General features: G+C 37.9%; 1 protein-coding gene and 1 pseudogene across 1 annotated transcript in view; both read left to right on the top strand.

The window, feature by feature from the left end:
* The window catches only part of LOC105742972, a 4,260-nt pseudogene extending 750 nt beyond the window's left edge, over positions 1 to 3,510 (top strand).
* The window catches only part of Unc5d (unc-5 netrin receptor D), a 260,172-nt gene that overhangs the window by 31,724 nt on the left and 218,628 nt on the right, over positions 1 to 9,820 (top strand). The gene's annotated exons all lie outside the window — the stretch shown is intronic.

The following is a 9,820-nucleotide window of genomic DNA, read 5'->3' as shown; positions in this document are numbered from 1 at the left end:
ATAATTTCAACATAGAGAGTTTTGATGTCTCTAGCATCACCCTTTTCAGAATTGTTTTTGCTATATAGGTCTCTACTGGTTCTCAATAAGTTATAGGGTTATTTTCTCTGATTCCATGACATATGTTATCAGTATTTTGATTAGGATTTCGTTTAATATTTATAAAAATTTTGGATGTGTGGCCATTTTCACTATGCTGGCTCATCCTACATAGCACAAGTGAATCTTTCCATTTTCTGATAGCCCCTTTGATCTCCTTCCCCAGAGTGCTGTAGTTTCCAATGTAAGGAACTTTTACCTCTTTTGTTTGATAGTATTTCATTCTTTTCTATTCTATGTATTGTGTGGTTTTCTTCCTTCCTTTCCCAGTGAGTTCCTTGTTTGTGTACAGGATTGCTGTTGATTTTTAGTGTTGACTTTATATGGAGCCATGCTACTAAATTTAGTTATTAAATTTACAAGTGTTTTGGTGGAGGTTTGGGAATCTTTTATGTAGAATATCATGTCACCTATAAATAATGATAATTTAGCTTCTTCCTTTCCTGTCTTTACTCTTTTTATTTCTTTTTCTTGTCTAATTGCTCTGGCTAAGGTTTCCAGAATTACATTGAACAGGAATGGTGATGATGGATATTTTGGTTTGTTTGTGATCATAGAGTAAAACATTTTAGTCTTTGACCATTTAATGTGATTTTGCCTGTTTGTTTATCATAGATGGCTTTTTATCAGATTGAGATAAAGATTCTTCCAATTTTCTATAGGATTTTTATCATGAATGAGCATTGGACTTCATCAAAAGCTTTTTCTGCCTGTATTGAGATGATCATGTGAATCTGGTGCTTGGGTTTGTTGATATGGTGTATTATATTTATCAATTTGCACATGTTAATCCCACCCTGAATTTCTGGGATGAACCACACTTGGTCATGGTGTGCAATATTCATGATAATTTTCCACATTCTGTCTGCAAGTACCTTATTGAAGATTTTTGTGTGTATGTTCATTAAGGAGATTGGTCTGTGGTTCTATGTTTTCACTGAATTTTTCTCTTTTCTTGGTATGAGGGTAGTACTTGCTTCTAGGAATATCTTTGGTAATACTTCTTCTCTTTCAATTTCTCTAAAGAGTTTTGGGAGTAGTAGCAAGACTCAAGCTTTTATTTGTTGCTAGCTTTTTAATTACATCTGCAATTAATTCAGGTTTGATAATTCATATATATCTAGAAGTATGCCCTTCTCTTCTGGGTTTTCTATCTTATTTGAGTACAAGATTACACAGTAGATACTAGTGATCTTCTGCATCTGTAGCATGTGTTGTGCTTTCACCCTTTGCATTGTTCATTACATGGAATTGAGACTTTTATTTTCATGATAAGAATGGCTAAAGACTTATCAATTTTGTTTAATCTTTTAAAGAACCAACTCTTACAGTTCTTTGATTCTTTGTTATATGTTCTTAGTCTCAACTACATTAGTTTTTAGTCTGATCTTTAGAATTTTTTCCTTTAAATTAACTATGGACTTGGGATAGGGAATTAAGACAAATAAGACATGCAGTTCACCAAAGACAAACCTGGAAGCAATGAGATGGGACAATCTGAAACCTGCCCACTTGGCTTATCTGAAGTGTTAACAACAAAGCCATAATTGAATAAGGCGCTAGAAAATAATCAGAAGTAATTTCTCATATAACTTCAGAGATGGTGTCCAAAATGAAAACCATGCTTAGTGATTCTAGAGATACAAAAAAAAAAAAAAGAGAGAACCTTAAGAAAAGTATGGAAGCCATGAATACTCACCATAGAAAGGAAATGGAATCCATAAGGCAGATTCAAGCAGATATCCAGGAAAATAAAAATTCTATTAAAAATATCCACTACAGGGTAAGGAAATGTGAGGACAGGATTTCAGATATGAAAGACAGGCTTGCAGTTAGCAATCATGAAATGAGATTTATTTAGAAAACCAAGGGAAGTGTCTGTGGGGGATGCTGGCCAGAGCCCTACCATGCACTCCTGCCCCTCCAATGGTGACCACGTGGCCTCAAACTGCCAGGCTGGGAACACAGCTGTGACCCCACCAGATAGCCAGGCTCAGTGTTGCCAACATGGATGGACAGGCAGAAGTGTCTGGGACAGTTCTTCCTGCTGCTCAATTGAGGCAACTGCCGAGCTACCTCTCTGCTGTCCACCCACCTCACTGCTCTGGAACCCATTTCCAGGGCCTCTTCCTCTGAGGCCAGGGCAAGCCACATTGGGTTAACGGCTTTATTTGATGAAAACAAGCTGTTGTACAGCTATTGGTACCTGTAATGGAGAAACATAGCACACAAGCAAGCTACTTACAGCCTCAGTGGCGATCCATTTTTCATGTCAGAGGCAGAGAACTCTTGCAGTCATTAATGTCATTCCTTCTTTTCCAGACAGAAGATACCAGAAAGTTGCAATCAAAGATCTCTTTGTCTTATTGATAAAGTCAGTAATACAGCAAATAAGCTGCAAGACGTGTTGTATAGCTTCATTAGAAAGCATGTTCTGTATCCTGAGTTTGAGAATCCTGGAACTGATCTGCATGTGAATCCAAAGAAGCAACCAATAGGCAATTCTTGTAAAGTCTGTGATTATCTGGGCATGCTTGACACACACAACTCTGTGCAGTCATTCTCAAAACTCCCCCTGAGAATAGTGACAGTAGTACAGGACAGAAAGGAAACCAGAAAGGGCAAAGGCAAGAAAAATGCCTCAGAATCCAGCAGTGACACACCACTCCCACCCCCTTCAAGTGCAGTGTGCCACCCTTTGGGCTGTAGAAGAGGAGAAAGACAATGATGGGGGCGAGGGGGTACAGCTCAGGCTCGGAGGCAAACTATGGGTGAGATTGGTGACCACACTGAAGTGATGATCTCGAGAGAACTGTAGAGACATGTGGAATATCCTGCTTGATTTTCTTAAGAAAGAAGAAAGAGGGCATTATCAACTCATCTTGCAAAGAAATTGTTGCTAAAATAAAAAGAGTAGATATAAGAGCCATATGCCCTCTTGTTCTGACTAAAGTTCTTTTTAATGAGAAGATTGGAGAACAAGTGAACAAGTTCAGGTGCCATTCCCTCAGATTCTGCCACAACCAGAGACAAGCTCAGTGGCACCTTCTTCATGGTCTGGAGTATGCAATGGCAATGCATGAGCCTCAGCCCTCTCCAGGACTGCACACAGCTGGGAGGAGACGTGTGATGCAGACCTGTTAGAAGAGGAGGTCAACATCAGCTGGTCAGAAAAAGGCCTCCAAGAAGTATGTTTCAAAAGAACTAGCCAAAGAGAATAGTGTCAAAGCAGAGCCATTTATAATATAGTTAAAAGAGGTGGAGAAAGAGTCTTCTGGTGGTGAAGATGAAGAAGAAGACACAAACAAGAAGTGGTTTATTTGAAAGCTGCCAGTGTGCCAGAAGTTGAAGCTGTGAAGTCTGACAGAGGAAGATGACCATGATGTCAATGCCATGGAAAAGGATGGGTGAGACCCAGCTAACCCTGTAATGCTGGAAACTGTTTTCTGTTATCAGCTAGAGGTGGGATGTGCAAGTGTAGAAGCTGAAGGGATTTAACATCGTGCTACACCTGGTGTTAAAATCTGGTACTGTGAGTGGTCTGTGACTAAGCCCAGCCAGACATCGCAGGATCCGTATACATCAGTGAGCATATGTACTTTGCATATTCTTAGCATGTTTCCTGTGAAAAAACAAGTGATAGACATATTTGGTTCACATTCATACCATTATAAAAATAAACATTTCATTTTGAATAAAAAAATTACTGATGGACAATATGAAATCCATCTAGTAACTGTTAGATGTGGCAAGGAAGAATAACTTAAGATTAATTGGAGTCAGTGAAAAGCAGGATTTCAAATAAATATTTAAAAAAAAAAAAAACTGCTCACAAGTGGCATTGCAGAAAACTTCCCTGGTAGAGGGAAAAAAAAAGTTGACATACAGTTAAGTGAGCCAGCCAGATAGCTCAGCAGACTAAAAAGCCTGCTTAGACAGGTGCAAGGACCAGGGTTTGATCCCCAGCATGCCGTGCTGGCCCTTCTCCAGGGCATGCTGAGAGGGAGATTGAGACTGGGTGTGGTGGCACGAGCCTGCAATCGCAGCGCCTAGGGAGCTGAAGGCAGGAGGATCACTCGGAGTCAAATCTGTGGAGTGAGACCCTGTAGAAAATACATTAGGAAAAAAAAATAGACCTCCCAAATTGAAAAATCCAATTCAAAAATGTGAATCTATGATGAATACACCCTTCTCAGTTAAAGACATACAAACAGCAAATAAAGTATTAAAAAAAATGTTGAGCACCACTGGTCATTTGACAGATGCAAATTAAAACAACATGGAAATTTCATATCTCTCTGGAAAGAATGGGTATTGGGAAAAAATAACAACAAATTCTAGAGAACCTGAGGGGAAAATAGAACCCTTCTCCACTGTTGGAGGAATGTAGAGTGGTGCACCCACTGTGGAAAATCGGTGTACATATTCCTCAAAAAACTAGGATTGGAAGTCACATTCGACTCAGCTATTCCCCTTTTGGGTATCTTCCTAGAAGAATTAAAAACATCATGTCACGGCAATATGTGTGCACTCATGTTTATAGCAGCACAATTTGTAATAGTGAAATCTTTCATTAAATGACCTAAATGCCCACCAACTGATGAATAGATTTAAAAAAAATGTATGGTCTTTTTAGACAGTGGAGTACTACTCAGCCATAAAAAAGATAAACTCAAGACTTTTATAAATAAATGTATACAACTTTAGACCATACTCATACGCGATATAACCCAGATGCACCTGTGTAAAAATCATATTGTTCCCCTAGTGTGAAAACTTGAAAGAGTAAATAAGATCCCAAATGTATAATAGATGTTGTAAAATGGGTAATAAGACTATTGAAAGTAAAAGAATCTTGGGAGGGGGAAAGGGAAAGAAAAAAAGGAAAGGAAAAGCACAAGATAGTTAAGATCATTATCCTACTAAGTTATCTTCATTCATAAACAAAAAAAGGGGATATAAATGAAGGTGCATTTTGTAGCAAAAAACTATATATGTATATATCTATATATACAAAATAGGATAGATATACAGCTATTTTCTCTTAGTTCAATGAGGAGAAAGATTTATGCTAATATTATTTAGACAAGATATCAACTACTGATTTTCTTTAAGAGTCACATTATACTCAGACAACAAAGAAACTACAAGTAGAGAATGATTTTCTTCTCTTTTGAATCAGTATTTCTTTCCTCATGGCCACAGTGGAAGCCCACACATAGATCAAGCCATATTGTTGTACTCAGCAGGGTGTTCCCATTGCATGGTACCAAGAGAACAAAAGTCCATGTTGATTTACCCTAGTAGCTTTCCTTCATCATTGCTGCAAAGTTTGGAGTAATAAATAAAATAGTCAGAAACTTTAGGATAGAACAGATATATTTATACATCCATGGCATATTGGATTCTCCATTTAGGATTTTGTTTTAGTGTGAGTTGTCACTTGGGGAGACATGGCTGACATCAAAACTGGGACATGCAAGTCAAAGACGTGCAATAGAAGGTAGAAAGCACCTGACAGCAGTGTGGATCCTCCAGTCAAGAAATATGCATAAGCTGTAGGGGCTACCAAAGCTGAGGGCTTTTAGCCAGGCTGGGAGGAGAGACATATGGTAATATGCCAAACATAAGACTTACCACAATGAGCGAAGCATTTACCTGACAGGAGCACTTTTATGTGCTTCTCCTGGGAACTGCAGTAGAAGGTAGACTTCCCAGGCCGTGAATGCTTAGGGCTGAGAGGTGAGGCAGAACCAAGTGGATGCACCCAGCCTTCACTTCCCATTGTGCTGGTGGGCATCTGTTAAGCATTTGAACTGGCCCTTTTATTATAACAAATGATCTGTGCTGGGCTTAGTTATGAGTTCCCTTTATGTATGACAAATGTGGCTTGTTGTTCCTTCAGAGAAGTGCAGGTGGGGAATATTCAAAGCTGAACTGAATACCAGTGCAGTCAGAGGACTAATGGAACATTGTACCATCCTCCTGGGGTCTTGACAAATGGCTAGGACTATGACTATTAAAAGCAAAATTCTATGATTTTTCACTGGCTGATTTAGTTTGAATGAGTAAATTATTTTTATGTCATTGCATTAACTGCCAGAACATTGAATGAGCTGATAACTCCCCGGTGTTGCCAAGCTGCAAAGAACTATTATTCGGAATTGAATTTTTATTGATTTTCTTGTGCTACAATGACTTTTCTAACACAGTGGCATGAAAGGAAAATGAGAGAAAGGCCAAACAGGCCATGGGGTGAGGAAGGAGCTGAGGTTGCTTCCTGTGGCCCTGGGCCAGCTGTGCTGCTCAGTGGCAGCCACCGCCAACTCTTCCTGATCCTCTTGCTTGTTCCTGATTTACAGGTGAGCCATGAATTTGACTTCCTCATCTTTCCTTCCTCTTCCAGGCTGCTGCTGTCTTGGTTTCTAGGCCTGTGGGCTTTGCTGGCAACCTGCCTCAAGGGACAAGGTTACTGAGGAGCAGAGGCTGACAGAGTCATGCGCTCAATAAGCCTATGCCAAGGGTGATTAACATTGTTCATGCACAATGTATGGGAAGGTGACCATGGACACGGGCATTCTCTTGACATATGGCAGTGTCTGTGGCATTTATACATGTTTTCCCTAGTCATTTTAACTATCAGGGGCTTAGTTCCTGATGCTCATTCAGATGAGTTGGAATGGGAGTCCTATCTGCTCATTGAGCAATATTTGCCAAATGACTCCTACAAGTCCTTCCACATAGTAGACATCATAAACATAACAGATAAAATGTTTTACCCTCTTGTTTCATGAGCAAAACAAAATTAGAGAAAAATAATTTAGATCTGAAAGTTCACTGAAATTTCTTCTTTTTGTTCTTCTTTTTGTTGTTTGTTTTGTACTTTAGTACAGGGTCTATAGCGTCTCACTGCATAGATTGGACTCATAGTGATCTGCCTGTGTTCAGGCTCTCAAGAGCTGGGATTACAGGTGCGCCCCAGTCTCAATCGTCATTTCAGTGCACCTCAGGTGTGGGGCCGGTACAGCACATCACTGGGATTGAACTGGTTACTGTGTCTGCCTAAGCAGATGCTTTAATCCACTGAGCTATTTGACTGGCACTGAGCTATTTGGCCAGCCCTGAAGTTTGAAGAATACAGTGATCCTTTGTAGAGACATTTTAGGAATGAACTTTGGTGCACTAAAATGATGTAAAATGTACTTCTCCACTGGGTTCTAAATCAGTTTGGTCTATTATAGAGATTTTTGACAAACTATAAAAGGAGGGATTATAGAGGGATTTTACTTAGTGGGGAGAGGTCTTTACTTTTTGTGCCTGTTAACATAATTGACACTCATCACAAAAATTTTGGAAAATCCAGAAAGGCATGAAGATAATTAATGTGTTCGTAATACTGCAGGAGAACATCTGAAATATTGACTTAACTTATTTGTAGTCAACATAAATGTTGACTCATTATATTTTCAATAATATGTAAAGTAATATCAAACCATTGACTATTTTTAGATGATGGTTCATATATTAAACCACATTTAAAAGTAGTTAATCTTTATTCATCTCTATACAGTTAGTTTCATTTCTCTTTGTAGAATGTGACACATATTCTCTCTGCTTCTGTGGATCATGTATGTATGACTGGGTGAGTTTAGAAAGTGAACATCTATTTATGCTCCATCCTCTAAATATAACATGAATGTAAAATGAGTGCCATAGATGCTTTTCTATAACTTACAGGAAGAGGGGTAGTAGGGTATTTTATAAAATTTTGCAGGAAAGTAATGAGAGTACATTTTTCTTGTCCTTATAAGGTTTTGATTAAACAAAATGGTGAATGGTACTGCCAAGCACCATCCATTAGAAAAGCAGGCTCACAAATTAAATTGATGTCTGTCCCTACGATTTGTGGTGCTGTGTTACTTCTAACACTTCCCCAAAGTCCAAATGACTGTGAAAGGTAAATGTTTCAAATATACTCAGGACCTCAAGGCAGCTACAACTTTGCAGTTGAGGACATTTATGACAGGGGCCTTGCAGAACTGCTTCAGAATGTAGCAGGAATGTGGGATAGGTGTGACTGAAACAGGCAGAATATTCTGAGTGGTACCAAATGCAGCATGTCTTTTACCATAGTGTTTTCGTAATTGAAGTATCCACTCTGGGTTTCTACCACACCTTCAGTGAGGGACTTCCAGCTTCCTTGTCTCATCGTTCATCCTTGAACCTCATAATTACTTGCCTAATGTGCATTCCCTCTGTTTAGAACCTCCAGTGTGGGAGAGCAGAGACAGCGCATGTGATGCTCAGGGATCCATCCGTACCTCCTGGCACAGAGTCAGCCCCTGGCTGCAGGCTGAGCGAGAGCAGCAGGCTCTTGTGCATTTACAGAGTACCTGAAAGCATGTGAAGAGAAGGGTTACCTGCCAGTGAATGCACTCTTGCCTGTTTTATGTGGAAACAGGTGTATTCCATAATAATATGACTACTACATCTGGAAGATGACTTTACATATATACATAAACATAGATAAATATGTAGGAGTGTACATCTATTTTCCTATGGTTTTCTTTAATCATTTCTATAGAAAATGAGTTACTTATAAATGAACCCTTTAAAATCACAGCTTCATTGAACTATCCACATTACCATTCAATTTTATTTATAAAATTCATTTTTTATTCTATTCGAAGAGTTGTACAACAATCACAAGTCAGTTTTAGAATATTTTCAGAACACTAAAAAATCATTATCAGTTCTTTTCTGTCACTCAACTTGAGCCTTAAGCATCCATTAATCTGTCTTCTGGGTATCTGGAACCTTTTACTTTGGCTATTTCATATAAATAGAACCATACATTCTGTAGTCTGTTGTAAATGTTTTCACTTAATGTTTCTAGGATTCCTCTGTGAAGTGTGTATTGACACTCTATTCCTTTTTATTGCTAATATTCCAGGGATATACTGCATATCACATACACACCAGATACTACCCATATTAGTTTGTTATATTTTATAAATGACTCCTCATGTATGGTCATTTTTTTTACTTCTAGCAATATTCTCCTAGTTCTATATACCATTTGTAACCTTAGGAATTATCATTTAAAACAAACTAACAGAACTAACCTATTTGAAAGAGGACAGTAATGTTTTGGCAATTTTTTGAAATCAGTGTTTCTTTGGCACTTAAACATACTAACCATTTTAGTTCTCTTTGGATATCTGTGTCTCTTCTCTTGTAAATTCTTTTCATGTCCCTTTGTCATTTTATTTTAGATATTTATCATTTTCATAGGCCTTTTCATATATTAAAGCTCTTGACTGTCACATATTTTGCTTATGATGTTTTGGATTAAAATTCTTTTAAATTTGATCAAATGATACCTATTAGTCACATTCTTAATGGTTTGTCCTTCAGTTTTAGTTTCAGGAAGGCCTTCCTTCTCCTAAAATTCAATAGATGTTTTATCATGGTATGACTTCATGTAAAATAATCTCATTGATAGAGGATTTATTTTGGTATAAATTAAGACATAGATCTAATTTAATTTTTTTGTCCAAAAGAGCAATTAGTCATCCTAATATCTTTTCCCACTTAATCTATAAATCATTTTTATCATATACTAAATTACTCATTTAATTTGAATGTCTCTGAGAAGTGCCCTAGTTTAGAATTAATTTGTATATGATTTATGACAAAATCACCCATTTGAATCATCACA

The sequence above is a fragment of the Octodon degus genome, unplaced genomic scaffold (assembly GCF_000260255.1).
Source record: "Octodon degus isolate 3935 unplaced genomic scaffold, OctDeg1.0 scaffold00088, whole genome shotgun sequence".
In the NCBI taxonomy this organism is placed as follows: domain Eukaryota; kingdom Metazoa; phylum Chordata; class Mammalia; order Rodentia; family Octodontidae; genus Octodon; species Octodon degus.
Note: the sequence above shows the minus strand (reverse complement) of the source record. Positions and strands in the feature narration are given on the sequence as shown.